Source organism: Adiantum capillus-veneris, chromosome 26 (genome assembly GCF_014529385.1).
Source record: "Adiantum capillus-veneris isolate H3 chromosome 26, ASM1452938v2, whole genome shotgun sequence".
NCBI lineage: Eukaryota > Viridiplantae > Streptophyta > Polypodiopsida > Polypodiales > Pteridaceae > Adiantum > Adiantum capillus-veneris.
In genome coordinates this window covers 74,380,237-74,393,526 of record NC_140956.1, presented here as the reverse complement: position 1 = coordinate 74,393,526, position 13,290 = coordinate 74,380,237, and positions in this window count along the sequence as shown.

Below are 13,290 nucleotides of genomic sequence, written 5' to 3'. Positions count from 1 at the left end.
GCGGATTTTCGTATGGTGCCACGTTAACAGTCGGCGGAATTGCGAAAGCATCCGTATGACCCTGGCATGTTAGCACTTTACGTAATTTTGTCTTTTTAATAACTAGTGTCCCTAGGGTCCCATTGGACGGGTACCCTATAAGTTGGGACAACTTATAATCTTTTTTAAATCTGTCAATTTTCGAGTGGACATGCCACATCATCATTTTGTGACATACCCCCCTCTTAAAAGAATTGTAATCACCCTTGATTACGCCTACAAAATCAAACATAAGCCAAAAACCAGTTCAGTAGACATTGACTCTTAAGTTCTGATGCACTAGACGACACAAATCCAGCACTTGTACAAAGACGACAGTCATTGAACATTTAAATCGCATTCAAATCAAATCTCATAAAGTCCATCGAGATCTCAGACCATGATCTATAAGCAACATGTTTAGCAATCGCATTTAGATCTATCCCAGATCCTGTCAAAGTCGTTGCAGAAGCATAGAGACCAAGCGGAGTGAGTACGAGAGAGAGAGAGAGAGAGAGAGAGCGAGAGAGGGAGAGAGAGTCTCCTGAACCAATCAACCTTGGCAAGGAATAATTGAATCTGTATACAATGGAGGGAAGGGATTGCTTATATAGCAGTCTCACTAAATTGCGGCAAAAAGGTACAATAAATACCTAAAAGCCAAACTAAATAATGGGATCACATTGGGCACTTCACTTGAGATGTCAAAACACACCCTCTTTGCAGCTCATAGTGGACATCAATAGTTAGACCAAGTCGATGAAGAAGCTACCATGGACGCCCAAGTAGAAGGCCTTGGACTACTGGATACACCTCGGTTTTGCTACCTTCAACTTTGTCCCTGAAAATAATGACATCTTGAGCATCGATTGCCTTTGTAGAAAATTTGAATTGTAGACCACAATATATCCAATAATTCCCATTCGTGAACTGTGAACACATCACGTCCAAAATATAAAACTCCAAGATAATGAATTGTGGAACACATCGTGTCTATGATCCGACCAACAACATTGGATTAGTGCACTCATCCATAGTGTTTTATATGTTTGATTGGTTCCCTGCCAGATGCATGTGCATGGAACTCCGACCTACGGGTCCAAACACCGATAACTTGAACTCCAACAAAAGGGTCCAAATTAATTATAGGGAGCATTGCTCCCCCCTCCTTGCCACTCACAAGCCTCTCTCTGATTGAAGCTAGTGATGACACTTGCACTTTGACTAGAAATCTGACGTTGAGGCCACTATGGCAGCCGCTATGTGTGCCATGCTGATCTCCTCTGTCAAATCTTTATGACTATAATCTCTGTCCAGCTTGCCTTTGTCTTGTCTTCCTTTGAGTTCCTGGTTTTGCCTTTGGCTCCAAACTCTCGAGCCAAACAAAGCGTATAGTCACATTCATAACAACTCGGTACCTTGTGGGTATCGAGACACCTAACTGCGTACTGGTACTGCCATCCTTGTCAAGATGACCTTTGTCTTTGGGCTCTAGCAAACTCGGGCATTTGCTTTTGACTTCAAAATCTCGAGCCAAACAACTTTCCGGGTTCCTTGAGAACTGTGTCGGTGCATAGGCCGCTAACTGGATGGTGAATCCGCTATCCATAGCCGTTTGTTGGTTTTGGTCGAGGTCTTTGCGGGTGGTCAAGCAAAGGGGGGCCATGTTGAAGTTGCAAAATTTGGTAATTTGGTACCTTCTCGCACTCCAAGGGTGGCCGCACGAATCCTAAGCCCCACAATAAGCTTCCAAACTGGCCCTCTATTAAGCTCCAATTTCTTTGCACCTCTCATCAACTCCAATATCTCCCCTCTTTGTTCTCCCAAACTAATTTTCCTGTTCTTCTCTCAATCTCCAAAGGTGCCCTACATAGCCCACATCACTTTAAAACGCTGGACTCAATGCTGAACGAAGGGGGGACGACTATCGCCAAGGGGGACTACCGATGGACATTAGCACTTCAAAGCAGAGAGACAAGCCGTTGCCCTTTCCTGTTGCCTAGGTGCTGCCAATACAACGTTTTGAAATGCTCGTAGGAAAAAAAAATGGCATCATTGAGCCGACGTTTCAAAACGCTGGTACTTGCGTCCAGTAGCACAACACTGCAGGGCAGCATGTTGAGATGCCCAACGGGAGGGGGGGGACGAAGGAGTTCACGTAGCGTTTTAAAACTCCAACTGTAGCGTGTGGGAGCACCGGGGACAACAAGGGATTCCAATGATGAGGGGGCTCAACTTATTCTCTTCTCAGGGCTGCTCCTCCATGCCAAGGGCTTCAATCACCGAGCTACACCAAGGGGCTCTAATACCATGTCAAAGTCGATGACGCGGAATCATAGAGACCAAAGAGAGAGAGAGAGAGAGAGAGAGAGAGAGAGAGAGAGAGAGAGAGAGAGAGAGAGCCTTGTCAATGAATAGCTAAATGTGTATACAATGAAGGCAAGGGGTTTCTTATATACCAACCTCAGTAAATTGCCCTACCTAGACTTTGACAAATAAGTAAAATAAATACCTAAAAGCCAAACTAAATAATGGTATCACATTGGGCAGTTCATTGAGATGCCAAAACTCTAACAGATCTCACTGATGTCCGCATTGACTAATTTTTATTGCTATCATGTCCATCTCATTTGGAATCTCAAGACCGAAATGCTGCAGTCATTTCCTCTTTCACACATGCACACAAACACGACTCACATGAGAGAGCACACAAAAATCAGATTCATTTTGGGAATTCCTATGTCGAATCACTTCTTTCATAAAGTCATACAACAGAATACTGCCCGCCCGTTAGTATCCCTAAAATCCAAAGGATAATCAATTACTTTTTCATAAAATCTAATATCTAACCAACCCAAATGATTTTCTCCTATTAAACTGACCATTTAATGTGGGAGAATAAACGGGAACAAGGGTTAGACTATAGACATGCGCTTATGGATCTATCTCAACACGGGGCCAAGGTTAAAGGGGTCCAAATGAGAGAGGGTCTGTCAAAGAGCAAGGCTACTTAATGGAGATTAAATACCTTAGGGTTAACTTCATTAAAGACCTCCAAAGGTTAGTGTTAAAAGTCCTTTGACCTCAGGCAAGCTAGGGCTGTGCTTGAGGTGGGAGCCTCGCCCAAGCTTGAGGTGCTTGTCGTGCTTGCTGACTAAGGTGCTTGAGGTGCTTGTTGTGCTTGCTGACTAAGGTGATTAAGGTGCTTGAGGTGCTTAATGACTAAGGTGCTAAGGTGCTCCATGACTAAGGTGCTTAAGGGGCTTGAGGAGTTCCAAAAATCAAACATGATCCCTACTCAAGGGTGGGAGAGCCCTTATTGTAGGAGCATGAGAGAGAACACACACACCCTCACACAAGGCAAGCTTAGTGTAAAGAAGTAACAAGGATACTTGTCATGTTCTACTTCATGTTGCCCTCATGGTGTGCCTAAAGCCTATTGGTTGGCCTCTCAAGGGGTCCAATCATAATTTAGTTAATTTAATTAATTGTGTATGCATTTATCAAGTCCTTTCTCTCAAAGGGGAAAGGGGGACACTTGTCCCAAGGCTAGCATGCTTGCTTGATATGCACTCTGCATGTGATTGACTAGGCTTGAAGGGGTCCAATGAGCTTTCACCATGAGCTAGAAGAGGGGGTCGACCAAAGCAAGGAGGGGGCTAGCTTGGGGGTTACTCTCCCACACACACACACACACACACACACACACACACACACACACTCATTGTGTGAAGTACAAAGTGCAAGAGCTCCATCTCCTTCTCCAAGCTTGTTGAGAAATAGAGAGTCTACACCAACACTCTTGGCTATGGAATGCAAATCCAACCAAGATCCATGCTTCAATGCTTAAGCTTTCCATCTTCTTCATCTTCATTACTATGCTATTATGCTATGCTAAGCAAGAAGAGTGATGATAAGTGAGGAACTATGTCTTTATCCTATAAATGCTTCTTCTTCCTCTTCCCTACCCTCATTTCCCGCTAGCTCTCTCCACCTTTGAAGGTGTTTGAGGCCTTGGGGATTGATCCCGGGGATGGTTAATGATTTTACAAAGATTATGTTATGCTCGTGATGCATGAAGCTTTCCATCTTCATTGCATCACCTAGGTCACAAGGAACACAAAGATTGTACTGTACCAAGTCTCTCTTGATGGGAGAATCTATAATACAAAATCCTATTCGAGGGGGGACTTGCTCCACATAAATCAGTTCCTCAACTGTTGTCAAGTTCTCTAACTCTCTCTCTTGCAAAAGTATTGTTCATGCCAAGTTATTAAGTATTATGGCTATGTTGCTAGCGCTAACTAAGTTCACCCTCTATGTTGTCAAAGTAGTCTCATGAAAATGCTCACTCTAATCCTCTTAATTCCGCTTCCTCAAAGTTCATAGGCCATTTCCATTACATTGGTATCAAAGCCATTGGTTTCTCTTTTCTTGCTTAAGAAGAGAGGACCTTAAGTTGTCCATGAAAGGTTGGACCTGTTCATTGCAATAGGGTAAGTGGGACACGGATCTATTATCTTGGTTGAGAAGGACTTAGTTCGAGGTACACTATTGGGAACTATAGTCTTAATAATGGATCCTGTTGAGGTTTTCCTTTGGCTTAACTATTATTGAGCTGCGAGCAAGCTTAACAGGAACCATAATCAACCGAGCAATGTTAGACCCTCTCCACTAGTCTTTGCAACTAATAGTGTCTAAACCACGAGTGTGGCTGTTTGAGAACTAATTTTTTAAAGGTAAAGGAGAGTAGAAACTAAGTTTTTTGCGGATAGCAAAGCACAAAGTAATTCTATATATAAGTTTAATTAGCATGGCTGTCAATAACCAAGAGAGTAGAATGAATATTGATAACTTCGATTTTGCACATGAAGGTGCTAATGATGATGCCCCCATGTTTGTTAACTATCTTGTTACTAAGTTGCATCAAGCTATGGGCAACCCTGCTTTCCAAGCCGAAGTTACCCAACAACTTTGTGCTTATGGGATTTCACTTCCTCTCAAAGGGGAGAGAGAGCTTAGGAGGCCTCTTGATGAGACTCCCAAAAGAAGACTCTCTCCAATAAGAGAGGAGGAATCAAAAGAACGAGAAAGAAGTGAATCCCTAAGTTCCTCTGAAGATGTGGCTCCATGAAGACGACGGTCTAGACGGTCGCCAACTCCTCCCAAGAGGAAACGGTCAACCCATAGTCCTTCTCCTCGTCACTCCGAAAGGGAAGAGAGGAAAAAAAGGAAGAAAAAGGCAAGCAAGAGGTCACCTTGTTCTCCTTCTTCTTCATCTTCCTTGTCTTCTGATGAAATCAAAAGCTATTCTCTTAGAGAATACAAGAGGAGAGGACATCGCAAATCTTACCCTGCATGGAGAAGGTCCCAAAAGCTCAAGAAGTTCAAAGAGGGAGGAAAGAGTATCTCTTTTCTCACCTATGATGGCACCTTTGGTGCTATCGACAAATGTCCTTCAAGCTACACCATGTAGCTATGAATTTCCAGAAATCTACTCATTAATGGTGGGCTAGCCTTCATGGCAATGGCAAATCCCCAAAAACATGGAAAAGTCTACGAGTTTCCATCATGAAGCAATTCCTTGCAAGTGATGCAAAGGACAAAGTGCTTACCGAATGGTGGAGTTTGAAGCTGCTCTCCGATGAGTCTCTCCACAAATATGTGGACACGTTTTGGAAATTACATCTCAAGGCTACTGGCTTTCAAAAGATAGACTTCATCAAGAAAAAATAGCAATTCTGTGTGAGATTATCTAATGAAATGGCTGAGTATGTCAACTCTCAACGATTGGTTCTATCACAAAAGTAATCCACCACACTATGGTTGCTTCGCGCATCAATTTCCAACAAGGGGCTAAAAGTAATCCACCACACAATGGTTGCTTCGTTCATCAATTTCCAACAAGGGGCTAAAAGGAATTTCAAGCCCATGGGAAGCGAAGACAAAAATGATGAAAAGGGGGAAAACAATGCCCAAAAATCTTCCCAAGGTAATTCCAACAACAATATCAACAACATTTGGTCCAAGCAGAAGGGAGTTTACAAAGGTAAAGATAAACATTCTCCTGAAGAGATAGAAGCTTTTCGTAGGGACCTCGAATGATTCAAGTGTGGGGAGCAAGGACATGGCTTCTTGCCCCAAAAGAAATGCCCGCAATGAGACTCCTAGATCTTCAACTATGGAAGGTCCAAAAGAGGATGCTCATTGCAAAGGATCACCTCTCTCCTATGCTTGAGGAAAGGTAAGGGAGCATGATGCCTTCATCTTGTTTGACCGTGGCTCTACTCACAACTTCATATGAACGGAGTTGGCCACTAATTGGAAATTCAAGCTTTCAAGATGGGAGATACTGTAACTGCCAATGAAGCTTTCAAGGGATAACAAGCCTCCGTTATTCCCTTGATTGGGAAGTTGAGGCTTCATGTCCAAAGCTACGTCGACAAAGAAGAATTTTTTATCTCTCCTCTCCAACATGAGGATGTTATCCTAGGGGCACCATGGTTCAACCGCATGGCTGCCAACATGAAGTTCCCTAAAAGGAGAATCTACTTCACCTATAGGGAAAAGAGCATGTATATAGATGCTAGTGAGCCCGGTCGTACTATACCACTTGTAAATTCTCCCGCTTTTGACAAATCAATGAAAAGCTCTATTTTTGTGTACATGATTTTTGTCAAAGAGTCCCTAAAAGGTCCTAATGTTTCATCATATGTAAATGATAGGAATCAAGAAGAGTTGGAATTGTCTAATTTTCTAAATGGATTCCAAGATGTGTTCAACGATGATATCCCTATGGACTTACGTCCAAAACGAGGGGATGATGACCATCGAATTGAGATCCTACGAGGAAGCTCACCGCCTAACAAGCCTCCTTATCGAGTTTCCCAAGCTCAGGAAGAGGATATCGTGAGGCAAGTACAAGAATTGGTAGACAAAGGGATGGTGAGGCCTAGCTCCTCTCCCTTTAGCTCTCTAGTCCTTTTAGTGCAAAAGAAAAAAGGTACATACCGCATGTGTGTGGACTATTAAGCCCTATCAAAAAGAGATTTTCCGTACCATGGGTAGAAGATCTGTTTGATAAGCTACAAGGTTTGAACTTAGAAGCGGCTATCATCAAATAAGGATAGTGAATGAAGATATCCTAAAGACCACGTTCCATATAATGTTTGGTCTTTATGAATACCTAGTCATGCCTTGTGGCTTGATTAATGCACCGGACACCCTCAATCGTCTAATGGAGAAAATCTTTAGACCCTACCACAAATTTACTAGAGTGTTCTTTGATGATATCATCATCTATTCTAAGTCCTTGGAGGAGCACAAGCAACATCTCCAGGTAATTTTTCAAGATTTGAGGGAGAACAAGCCTTTTATCAATCAAAAGATGAGTGAATTTTTCATTCAAGAGATTCAATAAGTAGATCATATTATCTCCAAATGATTTTCTTGTATTAAAATCATCATTTAATGTGGGAGAATAAAGGGGAACAAGGATTGGAATATAGACATGTGCTTATGGATCTATCTCAACACGAGGCCAAGGTTAAAGGGGTCCAAATGAGAGAAGATATGTCAAAGACCAAGGTTACCTAATGGAGCTTAAAGACCTTAGGGTTAGCTTCATTAAAAACCTCCAAAGGTTGGTGTTAAAAGTCCTTTGACCTTAGTCAAGCTAGGGATGTGCTTGAGGTGGGAACCTAGCCCAAGCTTGAGGTGCTTGTTGTGCTTGCTGACTAAGGTGCTTACGGTGCTTAAGGTGCTTAATGACTAAGGTGCGAAGGTGCTCCATGACTAAGGTGCTTGAGGGGCTTGAGGAGTTCCAAAATTCAAACATGATGCCTACTCAATGTTAAGCATGGAGCTTGATTTACCCCTTGTAATTTATGTGGTAAAAACGCACATTTGTAAGCCCCCATTATGAAGAGAAGCCATCGTGTGTGAAGGAAAATAACTCGGCGGAAACCAAAATTTTCACGACCAAAATTCAGGGGCCAGAATATTATGGCCGGACGGCGGCCGAAAAGTGATCAGAAAACGACCGGTCGGTTGGCCGGTAGTCAATGGCCGGTGGTCGGAAGTCAATGGCCGGTGGCCGAATTCAAAAGTGGTTTTGTCTACACAAGGGCGGCCACACATGGCGAATTGGAGGGTCCGATTTGGATTTATTCACACAATGGCTGCCTCTCATGAGAGAGGACAACCCTTTTGGCCTATAAAAGGAGGACATTTCTACACACATTTCATAGTGTGAAGTTGATTCAACAAGGTGAGTGTGAGGTGGTGAGAGTGAAGCAAGGTGGGAACTCCATTAAGGGTATAATCCCTTTGTAAAATACTTCTTGTTTTGAAGTACTAAAGCCATTGAGTGGTTGCTTTCCCGTGGACGTAGCCCACATTGGGTGAACCACGTATATCGTGTGTACTCTCTCTCTCTCTACTCTATAATCTCTTGTGTGTGAAATCTATCTCTCTCCATTAAGTAATCTACTCAAATATCTATTTAGCTACGTCATAGTTCCTAACAACTGGTATCAGAGCAAGGTTTGCTCGTAGCTAAATTATCTCAAGGAAAGGATTCCTTGAATTAAGTGGGAGTTATGGCGGAGGAAGGGAAGCTCAAGATTGAGAAGTTCAATGGCAAAAACTACCAACATTGGAAGATGCAGATTGAAGACCATCTCTACCAGAAGGACCTCTATTTGCCACTAGGCGGTCTTGCAAAGAAGCCCACAACGATGGCAGATGAAGCATGGATTGTGCTTGATTAAAAGGCACTGGGAACAATCCGGTTAATCTTGGCGTCAATGGTGGCATTCAATGTTTTGGAGATGAAGACCACGGAGGACTTGATGAAGTCACTTGACGACTTCTACGAGAAACCATCGGCATCCAATAATGTATTTCTTATGAAGCGCTTGTTCAATCTAAAGATGGTAGAGAATGGTTTAGTTGCAGAACACCTAAATGACTTTAACACAAACATAACTTCGATCGGTGAAAATCAATTTCGATGATGAAGTGCGAGCTCTCCTTATACTATCATCTCTACCGGATAGTTGGGATAGCCTTGTGATGGCTGTAAGTAATTCTATTTCTGGCACAAATACTCTTAAGTTTGATGATGTTGTGGGTGTTCTCCTAAGAGAGGAAATACGAAGGAGAAGCACAGGAGAATCATCAAGTGTTGCATTGTAGTGGAAACAAGAGGAAGGCCTAAGGAGAGCTTCAAAAACCAAAAGGGTCGTGATCGCTCAAGACGGAGCAAGTCAAGCACAAAGTCAGTTCTTGAATGTTGGATATGCGGCAAGAAGGGCCACGTCAAGAAGGATTGCTGGTCCAAGAAGAAGAAGGAGTTTGAGTCTCAAGACAACAAGCCAACATCGAAGGCCAATGTGGCAGGTAAAGTAGAGCAAGATGCTCTAATTCTCTCATTAGACAATGTATCTAATTCATGGATAGTAGATTCTGGGGCTTCATTCCATGCGACACCACACAAGCAACATTTCCAAGATTACACCAAAGGTAATTTTGGGTATGTATACTTGGGAGATGATGAAGCTTGTGAGATTGTCGGCAAAGGTACAGTTTCTGCCAAAACTGCTAACGGAAATGAATGGAAGCTTAAAGAAGTTAGGCATGTTCCTTCTCTTCGCAAAAATTTGATCTCTACAGGACAATTGGACAATGAAGGTCACAACATTGCATTCGGAAACAAACGGTGGAAGATCTCAAAGGGATCTTTGGTGGTTGCCAAGGGAGAAAAGGTCGGTACACTTTACTTGTGTACTGTTAGCATGAAACCTTTAGCTTGTGCAGCAACTACAGAAGTTGATAGTGCGTTGTGGCACTATCGGCTTGGGCATATGAGTGCCAAAGGAATGCAAATCCTTCAAACAAATAAGCTTCTACCAGGTTTGAAAGAAGTGGACTTAGAGTTCTGTGAAGATTGTATTTAGGGTAAACAAAAGAGGGTAAAATTTCAAAAATTAGGAAATGAAAGAAAAAATAAAAAACTTGAGTTGGTTCATTCTGATGTTTGGGGTCCTGCAAGTACACCATCACTTGGTGGCTCATTGTACTATGTAACATTTCATAGATGCTGCATGTCATAATAATCAATATCTAATTCTCCTAAATGATTTTCTCATATTAAACTGATCATTTAATGTGGGCAAGTGCCAAGGGAGAAAAAGCTAGAATATTGGTTAAGCTAGCAGACCGGCCACAATAGGGATCCAAAGGAGGGAAAATAGGGATCCAAAGGGGGGGCCATCTGCAAAAGAGCCATGTGAAACAATGGGCCAAAAAGACCCTAAGGTTCAGCCCATTAAGACTTCCAAAATGCTAAGGTTCCAAAATTCAAAGGTTGAGTCCAAAGGTCAACCCTAGGGAAAATTGGATGCTTTGTGTGTGCCCTAAAAGTCTTTGCACATCCCTACATGGGAGGGGGCGAGCCCCAAAGCTAGGGGATGAGAGAGAAAGCCACACACACACACACAGGCTCCCTTTACACAAAGGGAATGAGGGACACATGTCAGCTCCCTAGGCCAGATGCCCACAAGGTGTGCCCAGTTCCTATTGGAAGACCCTTGAAGTGGACCAATGAGAATTAAGCTAGAGTAAATGTAGTTTAATTAATTTAAAAACATTTAATAAAAGAAACCAATGAGAAATAAGTCTCCTAGAAGACTATTGGGCAGTCTCCCAAAGGGTCCAATGAGCATTCAGAAGCCTCATGGCTTGCCTGATTCCTATTGGCCAGGAGACAAAGGGGTCCAATGAGAGTTTTGTTTAATTATTTAATTATCTAAAGCTCTCACAAAAGGGGAAAGGGGGACACATGTCTAAAGGCTATCACTTATGCTGTTTAATTCCTATTGGCTTGACCTGGGGAGGTCCAATGAGGCAAAAGCCAGACCTAATTAGCAGCTAGGGCTCGCCCAAGAGAGAGAGAGGGCTGATTTTTGCTTGGCATGGACACACACACACTCACACTTGACCATGTGTGAAGGAAGAATACTCTATCTCCTCCCAAGCTTTAATGGAGAGCTCATCACCTACTCCAAGCTTGTGAGATAGAAGCCTACATCAACACTCTCTTGGCATGTGGATGCAAATCCAACCAAGAGCCAAGATTCAATGCATGCTCATCTCCTCTACCAAGCTAATTACTAAGCTAAGCTATGCTAATATGAGTGATTATGTGAGGAGATGTACATCTTTCTCGTAAGATACTCCTTTTTCCTCTCAATCTACTCTCATACCCTGCTAGCTCTCACCATCTTCGAAGGTGTGTGAGGTCTTGGGTCTGAGAACGGGGATAATTCAAGTTGTGTTTGATTAAGTGTTTTGCTTGGTGTATGAAGCTTCCATCTTCATTGCACTAGCTAGTCTTGAAGGAACACAAAGAATTGTATTGTACAATGTCTCTCTTGATGGGAGAAACCATAATACAAAGCCTTTTGGAGGGGGGACCGGCTCCATGCAAATCCGGTCCTCAACTGTTGTCAATAGCTTAATTTCTCTCTCTTTTGAAAGTGTTGTCGATGCTATCTAACTAGGTGTTATGTTTTTTGTTGCTCTCTCCACCCAAGCACTCTTGTAATTCTCATTAGGAATCTATTCTAATGAAATGCCCACTATGTTCATGCTAATTTCCGCTACACATAAGATTATAGGCCATTAAATGTTACATTGGTATCAGAGCTCAAGGTTTCTCTTTTCTTGCTCAAGAAGGGAGGTCCTCAAGCTAGCTACAAATGGTTGGTATTATTAATTGCCTGTGAGTAAGTAGAATAGGGATTTTTCAGCCTTGCAGTGCGCCTGCCTTTGTGCAGTTAACGGGGCATCACCGTCGAGAGCTATGGTCTTAATAGTGGAGTCCTACGGGGCTTGCCTACGGCTTAACCACTATTGAGCTATTAGAAGCTTGACAGGAGACGGTGCTGTTTTGGTGTCGAAAGACCCTCTCTTCTATTCCTTGCAATTAATGGTATTCGAGCCGCGGGTACAGTAGCTTGAGTGCTTTTTCTAAAGGGGTAAAGAGGAGTAGCAACTAGGGCTTGAAGTGCCAAAGTACACCTAAAAAGTTTATACCTAAAAGTTGTTAGAATGGCTGACAATAGTAAAGAGAGTGAAATTAATGTTGATAACTTTGATTTTGCTCATGAGCAAGCTACTAATGATGCTTCAATGCTTGTTAACTATCTAGTTTCTAGGCTTCAGCAAGCCATGGGCAATCCATCTCTCCAAAGTGAAGTGCAACGGCAGCTCCGTGCTCACGGGATTCTCCAAGCTCATCACCATGACGAGAGAACACCTAGGAAGCCTCCTTGTGAGACTACCAAAAGAGGTCTCTCTCCGATTCGGGAAGAAGAAGAGAATCCATATGAAGGGCTCAAGAACTTACTTCTTGATGATGCATCTCCTTCCCAAAGGAGAACTCAAGAGCCTCCACCAAAGGAACGAGAAAGAAGCGAGTCTCCCGCCACCTCGGCGGAGATGGCTCCACGAAGACGGCGGGCTAAACGCTCTCCATCACCACCAAAGCGGAGAAGACCATCACACTCTTCTCCACGCCATAATTCAAAGAGGGATGATAAAAAGCAAGAGAAGAAAAAGGCGAGAAATAGGACACCCTCTTCTCCATCTTCTTCATCCTCTTCCTCTTATGAAAGCTATGGTGAAGACGACAAAGATCAAGACAAGAAAAAGGCGAGAAAGAGGTCACCCTCTTCTCCACCTTCTTCAAATTCTTCATCTTCTGAAGAAAGTGATGGTGCAACTTTTGAACCATCAAAAAGAAGAGGCCATAGGAAATCCTATGCCGCATGGAAGAGGTCGTCCAAGCTGAAGAAATTCAAAGAGGGAGGGAAGAGCATCTCTTTCCTTACCTATGATGGCACCTTCGGTGCTACAGACAAAGTTTTGGCCTTTATCCAGCAATTCGATGCGACGTTTGGAGATGAGGGCTTCACGGAGTCCTCTAAGCTACGCCATGTAGCTATGCACTTTCAAAAGTCCGCCAGACAATGGTGGTCTAGCCTACGAGCCAACGGTGAAGCTCCACGAACATGGAAGGCTTTAAGAGCTTCCATTATGAAGCAGTTTTTGGCCACCGATGCCAAAGACAAAGTACTCACCGAATGGCGAAGCTTAAAGCTCTCTCCCAATGAATCTATCCACAAATATGTAGACAAGTTTTGGGACCTACAACTCAAAGCCACTGTCTTCAAAAAGTTGGATTTTGGAGAGCAAAAGCAACAATTT